We start from the raw sequence: 15100 nt of genomic DNA on the forward strand, positions 1-15100 counted from the left end.
AAAGGCCATAATATTAATGTAATTTAAAATCTATTGAAAGTTTGCACACATACTTTCAACGGCATCCTAACCAGCTACAATTTGGATGGTCTTAAAGTACTCCCACTAGACAATGTCCTTCTTTATTTCAATGACTCTTTCTTAAACATCTTGCACAGCCTAGCTCCTACCAGAAACAAAATATTTAAATCCACTCTTGCCCCCTGTCTGTCTAAATCTGCTAGAGAAACCATGAATAATAGGGACAAAGCCTGGAAGCACTGGCTCAAATCTAAAAATCCCATCGATCTCAGCTATTAGAAACAGTTCCAAAACCAAGCCAAAAAATTCTTCAACAAAGACAAGCAGCAATACTTCTGGAAGTTACAAACAAATAGGAAAAACAATCCCAAAATGTTCTGGTCCTAGGTCAATAATCTCTTAAACTGAGGCACTAAATCCAACCTGCACCCCTACCCTAACTTGCCTCCTGAACTTACTGCCTCTAAATTTAACTTCTAGTTCATAGATACTATAGCTAATATTACTGCCTCCTTTTCCTCACCCCTATCAAACAACTATATACCCATGCCATCCTCCTCTCCACCATCAAATCCCAACGTCACCAGCCCTAACATCCCAACTCAAATCTGTATTCAGGAGTCCCCCCAACCAGGATTTAACCTCTCTCCTATCCCAACTTCCTATATTAAAAAGCTCCTTCTAAACTTAAAACCCTGCTCTAATTCTGTCGACAAAATTCCTGCCAAATTCCTCAAAATCCCTGCAGATGCTGTAGCCTACCCTATTAGCATCCTAATTAACAGGTTTATCCAAGAATCATACATTCCCTGCCTTTGGAAAAAAGCTATCATCCTTCCCCTTCATAAAGGTGGACCTTCTACTGACATGTCCAACTTTTGATCCATTGCTCTGCTTTCCCCTGTCTCCAAAATACTGGAAAAATGTGTCCAAAAGCAACTTCTCCAGTACCTTCAAAAAATAACATCCTCTCCTCAAAACAGCATGGATTCTGTCCTGGGCATAGTACATCTACTGCCCTAATCTCCTTCTTAGATATCAGCAATAAAGCCTGCGACTCTGGTCATACAGTATCTGCTCTTTCTGGATCTATCAAAAGTATTTGTTACAATTTCTCCTTCCATCCTCTTAGCACAACTCTCTTCTATAGAATTATCTCCCCAGTAACTAAATCGGTTTAAAAGTTATCTCTCAGAAAGGCAACATGATGTTAAATGGCATAACTCTATTTCCCTCTACCTTCATAACCCTACCGGTGTACCACAAGGCTCAGTCTTCGGTGCTCTTTTGTTTAATATATTCATAAATAACCTTCACCAAGCTATTCCAAATGCATCCCTAGTGCAGTATGCAGATGACTCAACTATAGTCTGCCCCGCTCTCAATCCTATCATACTACAACAAAATACCCACACAGACTTTCTTACTGTGGAATCCTGGCTCCATAAAAAACACCTCTCCCTAAATGCTAAAAAAAAAAAAAAAAACTTATGTTGTTTCCCCCAAAAGAAACATGTCCTTCAACAAAGTAGACTTCAATATACTCTCATCAAACTCCACAAAAATTGAATTAGTACTAAACTCTTAAGCGTCATAATCGACGAAGACCTAAAATTTGACCTACATATCCAATCCAATATAAATAAAACACATACAAACTAGGAATATTATACAGTATAATAGATTTCTCTCCTTACCAACTAAAAAAGCATTACCACTCTCCTATTTACTAGCCCCCTTAACCTATGGTGCACTTTTATTAGTGAATTTGCAGTCTGCTTCAAAAACAAAACTAGAATCCTTTTATAATAAAATCACCAAATTTGCTACAAATAACCGCCACTCTTCCCATCATTAAGAAAACTTCAATGGCTTGAATTCCCCCACTACTTGCTACTCCTTCAGCTTACTACCACTCATAAACTAATTAACAAACCACAAGACTGCCCAGCCCTCAGCTCCTTGCTCACCATATACACCCCATTTAGATCACTACAGTCAGAACACCAATACTTACTCCACATTCATAAACCCAAATTAGCAGCAGGAAAGCTTCTATACTCCTGAACAATAGCTAAACTATGGAATAACTTCCCCCTTCTCTTCACGGTGAACATTGCCCCTCTAGCTTTAAAACTGCATTTCAAAAATACCTATTCTCTAAGTGGTTATGTATTTGCTCTACTGGGCCTTCTACTCCACATTATGCCATCACCTGATGTCTCTACTTTTCAGAAATATTCCTGCTCGTATACTAGCCCTACTCTCAATTTCACTCTTCTCTCTTGCTTCTTATGTTTCACTTCAGCCTACCTACCCACACTAATAAGTAATCCTTTGAAGTGAGTACTTCCTTTCTGGCAATACCTGTATATAAATTTTACCCTCTGCAGACTGAATTGTCTATGAAACATTGTAATTCTTCTGTACTCAATTATATTTTATTGTGTAATTTCTTATAAATGATACAGAAGTTAGATGCTTATGTCTACTTTTGAAACCAGTGAATTTTGTTCCATCTTAAGCTGTACATCTGTATTTTTGCTATTTGTTTATGCTACTCTGTATCTTTTTTGCTTCTCAAATGTTTATTCTTTTGAAACTTTGTATTTAATTGTTATTGTAATATTGGAGCTTTTCTCCCTGGCCTCCATCGAAAATGAGCTCATTCTGGCCCAGTGGACTTTCCCAGTAAACAAACATCAATAAATAAATAAAAATAAAATAATTTGCCCCTATTATGTCTCATTATTTTAACAAAAGTATCCAAAAGGTAGTAAATTTAATAACACAGTACACTTTCTCATTTGTACCTATACTGGAGCCCCCACTAAACAAACTTGGGGACCTCTATGTGACTTGCTATCCTCTTGATACTCCTATTCCCCTGTTCTTAGCCTTTATCAAAATATATCTACTATATCCTCTCTGTAGTAAATTGAAATTCTAGATTTCCAAAAACTTCATTTCTGTCAGTTGCCATAGTTGTTATCCTACATATTCTTGTATACTCCTTATAAGGCAAAGCCTCACTCAGATGTCTTGGATGGGCACTATCAGCATGCAAAAAAACTATTTGCAGTTGTAGATATTTGGAACAGTTTAGTACTGATACAATGTCCTTCCTCGCCTTTAATAGTGATGACTAATAAATTAACTTCATCATATTCTATCTAACAGGTGAATTTTAAACCACAGCTGTTATTTCTAATCCTAGAGACAAATCCTGTCACCCAAAAAAACATTATTTTTATAGAGGAACAACAAATAATCTATGTACTGAACATACAAGACTACCCTATGTAAATAAAATTAATCCCTCAACATGTAGTCAACATAAAGACATGAAAAAGCATATAAGTGAGTGAAAAGAGCACCCATGGCAGTCCCATTCGCCTGCATTAACCAGTCATTGCCATATTTAAATACATTGTGCGTCAATGAGAAAAGTGACTATAACACATAAGAAGCATATAGACCTTCACCTAACTATTGAGAAACAGATTTTAAACCAAACTTGCACGATATACTGGTATACAAATCCATCACATCCATTGATAACTAATAAAAATCACTCTCCTTCAAAAAGAAAGTGCGATCATAACAAGGTCGTTATATCAGAGCCGAATGCTAATTAGCTCTGAAAAATAAAAACACATCATTTGGAACTTGTGCCTACTTACACAAGTAGTTCGTAGGTTCATAAGTTCATAGGTTGGTACTAGGCTATTGGCCCTAGGGCCTATATAGGCCTAGCCATAACAATTCCCTGGATATTTATTCCCACAATATTTACTTCCCTGGATCCCTGTCTAGCAGGGTGACTTACATGATCCCCGGGGTGAATTTCCTATCTCCCATGCAATCATCAAGGTTCCTTTTGAAGAGGGCCAAGGAGGCGTTCTGCTTGACATGTATGGGCAGTCTATTCCAGAGTATGGGGAGTCTCTGGGTCAGGAACCTATCCCTCCAGCATGTTTTGTGCATTGTGATGACAAGGTTTAGATCCCTGGAGCATGTGGCTCTGAGGGATTGGGATTTCTTTAAGTGGAGCATGTCCAACAGCTCAGGGTTTGACATGGCCTTGTATGTTAAGCAGAGATCACCTCTGAGTAGATGATATGCCACAGAGTATAGCTGGAGTTTTTTTAGATGGTCAGCATATGGCATCTGCTTTAGTCCTGTGATTCTTTTAGTGAGGTATTTCTGCAGCTTTTCCAGCTGTTGCAGATGTCTTGTGAGGTGTATACCAAATGGGGCGTTATACTCTATAATGTCTCTAATGAAGGATGAGTACAGTGGGACAATGACCTCCTTTTTTTTGGATGAAAAGCCCTTAGTGATGAGGTGTGTCACACAGAAGGATTTCCTGATTGTTGTGGCGATATAGTTATCGAAGGTGAGACCACTGTCCACCTGTTTCTCTAAGTCTCTCATCACACTTTCGATATTTAGAGTACTGTCACCTATGTGGTAATTCATGGGTACATGTTTTTTTTCCAAAGGTGATAACTATACATTTCTTGGCATTAAGATTGAGCCCATGGCTCTGGCACCAGAAATATGTTTCTGTAAGGCCCTTTTGTAGAATATCCACATCATTTGGGGATTCAATAATGGCTCCCAGTTTGCAGTCATCTGCGAACTTTATTAGCTAGAGTCTCTTAGTGTTGGCCTGTACTTCAGAGAAGTAGATGCCAAACAAGAGTGGTCCCAGAACTGAACCCTGAGGTACTCCACTTGTCAGTTGTCTGGAGCTGGATTTGGAGTCAGCTACTTTTACAGTCTCAGTAAGCCAGTTGGCAACCCATCGAGTGACATAGGGATTTTTGCCCAGCTTAGTAAGTTTATCTATGATTCCAGAGTGGGGGATGGTGTTGAAGGCCTTGGCGAGGTCCAGATAGGCTGTGTGGACCGCCTTGCCCTTTAGCATAGGCTTACTCTTTCCATGCTGAGTAACTGAGTTTATCATTTCACCACATCAGCATGTATTACTAGATGTAGCTGCCTCATTCTCCCTAAAATTAGATAAGATTTATGTGAACAAATATTGTAAAAGAAAAGTGCCCTGTACGGCTGTAGGTTCTTTCCATAAGTTGATACAGTTGAGATTTAAGCTAAAGGAGTAATCATATGACAAGCAGAATATGAAATTTCCTTTAGGGGTTTAGACAAGATTTTTGGAACTACAGACCCCTCTCCTTATCCCATTCCAAAGAAGTATCCAGAATTTTCCATAATGTACATCAAACTCCTATGCTGGTATTTCTACAATACAGCTACTCCTTTCCTGTGGAATTCAGCCTTAAATTACATTACAAGCCCTGGAGTGGATAGTTAAAGATGATATTACTGAGCACAGCCCTGTCTTTGCTGGCTCACTTGCGCACTTTAATTTGTCTTATGCATTTAATACTGGCCCATTTGATGCTCTTGTACAGGGAAAAATGTTGCCTATTTAAATATTCTTTCATATACTGTGGCCTATGCAGTATATGCCTGGCTTCAGATGTATGTCCCTTAGATATTCTTGCCTTGCCCACCGTCACCTAACTCATCAGACTACAACCACTTCCTAGCACACTACACGCCATTTTATTGCTTTCTCTTCCCACAAAGATGAAATGGCTGAGTCTTGGGGCATCCTCATTTCCTTAACTGCCATGCCATCCTTACTCTCACTCTCTTTTCTCCTTTTTCCTGTGTTTGTCTGTTTTGCATTCTTATTAAAAGTTTGTCACATGCAGAAATACAGGAAGGGCTCTAACTGGACAGAACACAGATGGTGAAAATGTTCTGCAGCTGGCAAAAATGAAAAAAACAAATGAAAGCTTATAACTATTGTTATAAATGCAGCAACTTCAGCTTTTCAACTTAAACCAGTTGAAACTGATCAATCAAAACTCACAGGATAACCCAAGTAATCAAATTGTGTTTGTGTGCTGCCTTTCACTTATAAAGTATAGGACTTCCTTAGATTAAATCAACTATAACAAGACAGCACATGCTTCAAAAGCAATAGGTTCATCACTTATTCACCTTGGAATAATGTGCTTGTTATCTGAGCCATGGAGGTAACTGTATATGCTTAAAGTGGGACTTCATGCTTACAGAATGCATTACAGGACAGTGGCCTTGCTTTACCACTGAAAACAGACATTTGTGTCTAGTGTACATACCTGATTAACAAATAAATAAATAATGAAATGTTTCCACAAACATGATTAGCATTTTATGTAAAACAATAGCATTTCTAGAAGTATTGGAATACCATTCACCAGCTACCAAAATGTATAAAACTTGAATGGTCAGTGAACTTAAGACAACATATTACTTGAGGACTGATTCCATCAGACAGCAGGAAAATGATTGAACATTTCCGGTAGCCTATGAGAAGTAAGAAAGGGTCTGTGCATTACTACCATGGAAAGAATTTCTAGTGTGGAGGCAAACAGCCAGCTAGCTATATGCATTAAATCTTGGTGCATTGTGCAAAAAGAGATGGCAGGCCAAGGATTTATGTATGTCCTGTAAGTGACAGAGACAGGCTGAATGAGGTCTCTCAACAAATGAGATAATATATGTAAGAACGTGGAAGAAGTAAGTGTTCCTTGATGTATTTCAGATATAAGGGATTAGATTTCTCAGGGTAAGTGCAGCATGAAGGTAGCACTAGCTACTTACCTTCTAGTTTGCAAATATAGGAGAAAGTTGAAGCAGGTTAGAGTCTTCCATTATCAGCTTGGTATATGCATAGAAAAGGCACAACGCTTCCCGTATAGCTATTTAATGTTAGTAACTATTCCCAGTTTTCTTGTCATCTCTAATGAACAATTACATACATCTGACTGGTGGCAAAAGTTATAGATCAATGTTAACCTAACTCAGTAAGTGGGAGCAGTCAACATCCTGTGCTTTATATTAACAATGTTGATCAACTACATTCTTATAACAAAATTTCAGAAACAAAAAATCATTTTTGTGCTTAACGTCAAGAGTTCTTTGAATAAGTATTATTATTTTTTCCTTTCATCCTTTTTATTTCATATTTCAAATTTACTGATACCAGTCCTGATGCAATGCTAAAATGTCTTAAGGTAGTAAAATAAAACCTGCATTTAGCATGGAATACAGACATGTAGGCAGACTGTATATTGTTTCTCCGCATTGTGATGCATTTTGCTAAAAATGAACCATAAGCTTTACTCTATCACTCCTCATGAAGTAAGCTAAATTATCAAGGAAACTTGCTTAGAGCAAATCAGTCAAATTATGCTAACACTGTCATAATCATCATTTCTGTACTGAAGTCACATTTCAAATATGTAACATTAAATGTGCTTTCACACACACACACACACACACACACACACGCACACACACACACACACACCTAATATATCAACACATTTTTATCAATAGTTAATTTTATTGGCTTCTTTTCTATAGCTAGTATGTATAAGAAAAGAGAAAATGCACCGAAAATATTTTTTTTTCAGGGGGCAAGCCTCCCTTCACCCCTACACCTCCTAACTTAAATATACTAACTACATGGTCACACAACTACATAGAAAATTAAATAGTGGCCACAGTGATTCACTGTGTGGGGTGTTTTCTTATTTCTCTGTGGTTGTGGCACTGTGGAGTTAGTATAGCTAAGCAAGGGAGTGTGGGGGCAAAGCTCTCCACGTGAGGGGTGCAGAGGGGCTTTCCCCTTAAAAAAAGTGCTTTTTGATGCATTTTCTGTTTCTTAGATAAAATTAACTGTTGATAAAAGCCTTGTCAATAACATTAACTGTCAATAAAAAATATCTCAATAAATTGGGTGTAGATAAAAATTGTCTTAGATAAATTTAACCAAAACCATATACATAGATAGATGAATAGATATATAAATAGATAGATAGGTGTTGTTGTTATGCTTATGTTTCCATTGTTTTTGGCCACTGCCATCATGACAAAAATGAAATGTTGCTTGCAAAAGTTTACGTCATTCTGGACCTGAACAAGTGCATTGGTTTTATTCACATGGTATTGCTATGTATTATTCAAAACAACAGTGGTCAGGTACTTTATAGAAAGTTATATCTATTAAATAACTTGAAGATACTATTATCCAGTCCTCTTAAAAGACTAGTGTTAACCTGAGCATTACATCAACAAGTAAAAGACTGGGGATGAATTCAAAACCATTTTCCACTTTGCAGTAAGTGGATTAGCATAATGAGCAGCCATGTGCAGGTTGTGGACGATTCAGAAAACCCAGCAGCCAAAACAACATGGCTGGCCATGTTAAATGCCAATGACCACATAATGAAATTCTGCATATGTTAGTAAGGGGAAAAAAAAAGATGTTGGAGTGATTCAGAAACATTTAAATGTGCAGAAATGCTGCACTCAAGTCCAGATGCTCATATTCAGGCAGTGTATGGTACAGAATAATGTTAGGGGTTGCTGCCCTGTATTGTAAACTTGTAACTATTGTAGACTGATAAATAATGGCATGGCATCTAGGTTCAAGGAGGTCACTGTTTCACTGTATTTGATGCTCATCAGGCCTATCATTGAGTACAGTGTCTCATTTGGTATGTACTTGACCAGGCACATCCAGCAATTAGAATGTCCATGGAGGTACCTCGCTAAAAGAAAACACTGGAAATAACATATCCTGTGCAGACCACCTCAAAGTTCTATCCCTGTGTTCTGTTTCCTACAGGCTGTTAAGGGGAGATATATGTCTTGCATACAGGTCATCATTGGAAACCACTTTGATGGACCTCCTGCATATGTGCAGAACAAACAACACCAGAATTACCCATTCTAAATACTTAAACATCGCGTGTGACATAAATAGGACTTACTGGAGAGATAGATAAGCATTCCAGAAACTAACTCCTTAGATGTAAAAGCTGATGCATACCACCACAGAGTAAAAATTAAAAGCATAAACCTTTAATAACTCAATAAAATGATAAAAAAATTGTAAACAGGGAAGCCCTTTTAACTTTCAAAATGATAAGTGCTTTCGGCTAAAAAGCCTTCTTCAGATCATAATTAATTGGGCTCCATTATTGCAAAATAAAGGAAGATTCACCAGTCAAAGTTCTATTTTCAGGCCAATGCTATATTTTCATCCAACATTTTTACCCAATCATGATGTCTCTCTGTTGACACATCTCTTGGATAGCAAATGGATATTAGTCTTTCTTCTTAACTAGATATATAAGGAAGCAGTGCTTTCAAGCCTGACAAAAAATCCTTAGGGTAAGCACACCAGTTTTATGTATCCCTGTATGCCCAGCTTACGGTCACTAGTTGATAGCCTTAAGAAGGATAAAACTGTAATTAACCATAGGTTTGCAGGTTCATATTCCATTTTTCATTACTCTAAGATAGAAGAAGTTCCATTAGTTCGTATTCAATGATGGACAATCAACCTTGCAAAAATGCTCTGTTTAAACATGTTTTTTTGCATTACATGAGAAACCCCACTCACTTGGTCTTAGAAAAGCCATCAATAGCTTTAGATAAACACAATCCAGTGGGGTAAATAATAATAATCACGGTGTCAATGAAGAAAGAGGATTCACCAATCAGTATTATCCATTTGGACCAACACCTTCTCTTCATCCAATCAGATAATGTCGAATCAAAGATGTTATACAGTGGACACACCTCCATATTAATGAATGGAAATTCGTCTCCCTTTAAGAACAGGATTGAGCGTAACTATTGCATTCAAGCCTGGTGGGCGGTCTGCTCTAAAATTGATGATCCAGTTCACTTCACTAATTTCCATCTTATTGCAAATGTTCCCTCCTCTATAGCTTTCAAAAACACTATCTATGGCTTTAAAATAAAAGGAGTGTGAGGGATATTGGATGACATGATTAGCCAAAGCATTCTTTTTATCTTTAAGCTGGATATCTCTCAGATAGTGTAATATTCTATCTTTGAATTGTTGATTCATTTTCCCTACATAGTAGGCAGGACATCTTACACAGGTAGCTAAGCAAACTATGTTTAGTGTTACAAGTGGCACTGCAGTCCAGTCCCGAAATAGCATGTCTCTGGAACAGGATCTTCATTTATATGAAGCAAAGTTCCTCCCTAACCCAATTCAACTGTAACTTGGTCAAATGTATGGGGAACTGGAAATGCACCCCAGGCTTGGCACTTAAGTCTGTAATGGACACAGGCAGCCTGTAAATGGTTCATCTTCCAAGCTCCTACTTGTAAATGTTTTATCTCTTGAGTCCATACTTACACTACTAAGGGTATCACAACTTATCAGAGATTTGAGATGCATGTCTAAACTTAAAAATGCCCCATTGGTCATTAGCCTAGTACACACCTATGAACCTATTCAACTGCAAGAGGTTCTTATGGCAGCCATTGTAGCTGAGTTTGCACAGCCTCATCTCTGGAGGCTATGGGTCATACTATCATATTTTACATTCCATGCCATACATGACAATGAAATAGTGGACCAGTACCATGTGAACAAAGGCACCATGCAACAAATAGTGGACATGTATCAGCCTTATCTGCAGCCCTGTCCTGTGGAAGTCATAGAATACCCATGCCACTGGATACAAAGGTAGGGGTAGCTTTACATATATTAGGTACAGGGACCTTTCAGTGACCCACTGTGTACACAGTGGGGATATTACAGGCAACTACCTTGATAAGATTCATCTAGTTCCTTGATGCCCTGCTTCATCATGTGGGGGGGGAACTATGCGGTTCCCATGTATTTCAAAGGAGAGGGCAAACACCAAGCAGGACTGCTACAAAATAGGCTGCTTGTTGACATGCTGTGGGGACTATAGACTGTACTTACAGTGAAATAAAGGCCCCATTTAATGAACAGGAAAGGAGGTATGTGAACCACAAATGGTATCACTCCATCAACTGTCAAGTGGTCTGTGATGCACAGGGTATCATCTACAGTGCGTGTGTGTGTGTGTGTGTGTGTGTGTGTGTGTGTGTGTGTGTGTGTGTGTGTGTGTGTGTGTGTGTGTATGTATGTGTGTTTGTACAGACCACCTGTTAGTATCCATGACCCCCACATATGGGACACACATGAAGTTTATCAAAGGTTTGCAAGGGATACTTTCCCACAGGGACATCTCTTTTGGATAATGCTGAATATGTCCTGGAAGCCTAGATAATGAAACCAATTAGAAATACTCATAACCAAAATGAACATGGTTACAACCATGCCCTATCACTAAACAGAAACATCACAGAATGTGTGTTTAATTTGCTGAAGTCATACTTCCATTCCCTGAATACATGCTATGGTGTCCTGCCATAGGCACCCACCACAAGTGGTGAAAAAATACTTAGCATGTATGCTTTCATACACAATATTGTAGTAAGGAAACAGTTACAGTAGTGCAGCCTCTATACCACAAATAAGATCTATGGCTCCAGTCATACTTTTACTGAGTACATTACCCCAGCAAGATAAAATAAGTATGCTAATTAGGCTCATCTCATTATTGTTTCTGAATCACTCAGTTTGTGTGAAGCATAAACCTGATAAACATCATGATGAGTTCTATACAATGCCATGCACATGTCTCGGTACTTGCAGTAAGCTTTGTGCACTTTTCTGAAGCCTACATTACAGGGACTGAGAAATTGTCATGTTTATACCTACCATGTGAACCTCATTAGGAGTACTATTTCTCAATTTATGTTTTAAACAACCATGTTCATTGCATTTATACAATGAAAGGTTCTGTCATACATTCAGTTTTTAACTGATATCCATATAAATTATACCGCTTAATATTAAATCATTGAAATAACATTTTATAAGTCTAACATGACACAGGGATTTGTTTTTAAGTTGTTAGTAAGCATTCCATATGTTGCTCATTTGCTCAACCTTTATAATAGAAGTCAGCAAACAGAATATCCAAATTGGACCACAACAGAGCTAAAATCCTTTTAGTAAAACAGATTAAAACATTTAAACCATAAGAAAAGAGAAATTGCAGCTTGTGTAGAAAAAATGGATAAGCGCTTTCAGCTTAATAGCCTTCTTCAAATCTTTAACTTATTCTGCAGTGGCAAATTACTTTAAAATCACAATCAACCAATCAGGAACTTCAAAACATGACAACTCTTTCTTTATAGCCATTCACTGCTTCTCAGTTTGCGCGCCTCCCCTTTAACACTGGTTTTATCGGAAGAACTGCATTAAAACTGGGTTTTTGGTCAGCCCTTAAATCTGCTATCCATTTAACTTGTTTAATCTCTGCTTTATTGTGTAGATCACCTTCCCTTATACTTTCTGGAAGATTCTCAAGAACCATAAATTCAAAAGAATGGCCAACACATTCCATGACATGATAAGGCATTGATCTTTACACAATTCTTTATATCATTCATTTGATGTAAGATCCTTTCTTTAAATTTTCTATTAGTTTTACCTGCATAGAAAACTATGCAATTTTGGCAGGCTGCTAAGTATATAAGGATCTTGGCATTACAGTCAGCATACCCCTTGAAACTTCTGGTAACTGGATGAACAAAATAGTTCATTGTGTTGATATAACTGCATGCTTTACAATGGCCACATTTATAAGTGCCTTTTTAAAACTAATAGGTTCATAGGTTCCTAAGTTCATAGATAGGTACTAGTCTATTGGCCCTGGGGCCTATAGAAACCTAGCCAAAAAGGTTCCCTGGCTTTCACCACCCAAGAAAATTATTTTCCTGTGCCCCTGTCAAGCAGTACCACAGAAGTGATCCCTTGGGTGAATTTTATATTTCCCACTCAGTCATAAAGATTTTTCTTAAAGAGGGCCAATGAGGAGCTTTTCTTGACATGAATGGGTAGTTTGTTCTAGAGTATGGGATGTCTCTGGGACAGGAATCTATCCCTCCAGCATGTTCTGTTTATTGTGGTGACAAGGTTTACATCCCTGGAGCGTGTGGTTTGGAGAGATTGGGATTTCTTTAAGTGTAGCATGTTCAACAGCTCTGGGTTTGACATAGCTTTGTATGTTAGGCAGAGATCGCCTCTGAGTAGGTGATATGCGATGGAGGAGAGCTAGATGTTTTTGAGATGGTCTGCGTATGGCATCTGTTTGAGGCTGGTAATGCTCTTAGTAAGGTATTTCTGTGGCCTTTCCAATTGTTGTAGGTGTCTTGTGAGATACATGCCAAATGGGGCATTATACTCTATAAAGAGTCTGATGAGGGATGAATACAGAGGAACAATGACCTCCTTTTTTCTAGAATAGAACCCTTTTGTGATTAGGTGTGCCATGTAGAAGGATTTCCTGACTACTGTGGTGATGTGGTTATCAAAGGAGAGACTACTGTCCACCTGTGTCGAAGGTCTCTTATCACACTTTCAGTGTTTAGTGAGCTACTGCCTATGTGGTAGTTCATGGATACTGAGTTTTTCCCAAAGGGGATGATAATGCACTTCTTGGCATTCAGCTTGAGACCATGACTTTGACACCAAACATCTGTCTCTGTGAGGCCCTTTGGTAGAATGTCTACATCATTAGGTGATTCTGTTATGGTTCCCAGTTTGCAGTCATTTGTGAACTTTGTTAGCCAAATAACTTCTGTGTTGGCCTGCACTTCAGTGAAGTAGATGCAGAACAGAAGAGGACCCAGGACTGAACCCTGTGGTACTCCACTCATCACTGGTCTGAAGTCGGACTTGGAGTCAGCTACTTTTACTGTGTGGGTTCTATCAGTGAGCCAGTTGGCCACCCAACTTGTGACATAGGGATTTATGCCCAGTTTAGTGAGTTTATCTATAATTCCAGAGTGGGGAATGGTATCAAAAGCCTTGGAGAGGTCAAGATAGGGTGTGTGCACTAACTTTTCCTCATCTATGGTTCTAATGACTGCTTCAAAGAAGTCAATCAGATTTAGTAGACATGATCTACCTTTTACAAACCCAAACTGAGTGAGGTCCAGGGTTTGGAGGTTACCTATGTCTTTGTTTATAAGCTCCAAGATGATACGTTCCATGGCCTTGCAGACCAGGCTCATCAGGCTAATGGGTTGATAGTTTCTGGGGTCTGTGGTGGCACCCCCTTTGTGGAGTGGGATAACCATCACTGTACACCATTCAGTAGGCACATAGCCTGAGGTGAGGCTATGATTGAATATGGTACTTAAGTGGGGTGCCAGTTCATTCTGTAGTTCATACAGTACGCAGCCTGGAATGTTGTCTGGTCCCATGGATGCTGTGTTCTTAGCTTTGGAGAGTGTGGTCTTTACTTGTTCATCCATGATTACAGGGGCTTTGCATTCTTCCAGTATTAAGATAGGCCCTTTGGAGGGTGAAAGGGAGGTAAAGTTAGCACTGAACCTGTCTGCCAGGATGTTGGCAATATCGGTTGGTTCTATATATTTAGTGCCATTCTGCTGTAGCTCAGAGAAGATCTGAGTGCTGCCATTGAGATTCTTAACATAGCTGTAGAATGCTTTGTGGTTGTCTTTGGAACCAGTGGCGATTTTTTTTTCATAATTGGCTTTGGAGGATTTTATGAGGGATCTCCACTTCTTGCTGAGGCTGACCAGGGAGCTCCTCCAATCTTGGATTTTACTCTTTTTTGCAACAGCTTCTTCCTTCTGTTGAGGAGTTTGTTTATGGCAGGGGACCACCAGATTGGCTTCCATTTTTTGGAGGATAGTGTCTTGGTTATGTTGGGGATGGCATGATTCATGCACTCATGTATGTGCTTATACAGTGCATTTGTGTAAGATTCAGCAGTCGTACCTCTATTTTCCATCTGCATGGGTGTCGTGAAGTTTGCCACTTCTGTCTTAAGAAGCATGATGTTGGTTTTGGAGTAGTTTTTGATGGTGGTTTCCTTAATGCAGATAGGGGTGGGATATGGATGTCTAGGGTGATTAGCTTGTGGTCGGATCTGACCACCGAGGAGTTGATCTCTGGCGTGGAACACCGGTTACCCATATTGGTAATGACCAGGACTAGGATATTGCTGGCCCTGGTGGGGGTGTGGACAAGCTGATCCAAGGCATTGGAATTTATGAATTCCAGAAAACGTTGATTGAATGAGTTTGTACATGA

This window comes from Protopterus annectens, chromosome 1.part0 (genome assembly GCF_019279795.1).
Source record: "Protopterus annectens isolate FY-2018-M chromosome 1.part0, PAN1.0, whole genome shotgun sequence".
Classification (NCBI taxonomy): domain Eukaryota; kingdom Metazoa; phylum Chordata; order Ceratodontiformes; family Protopteridae; genus Protopterus; species Protopterus annectens.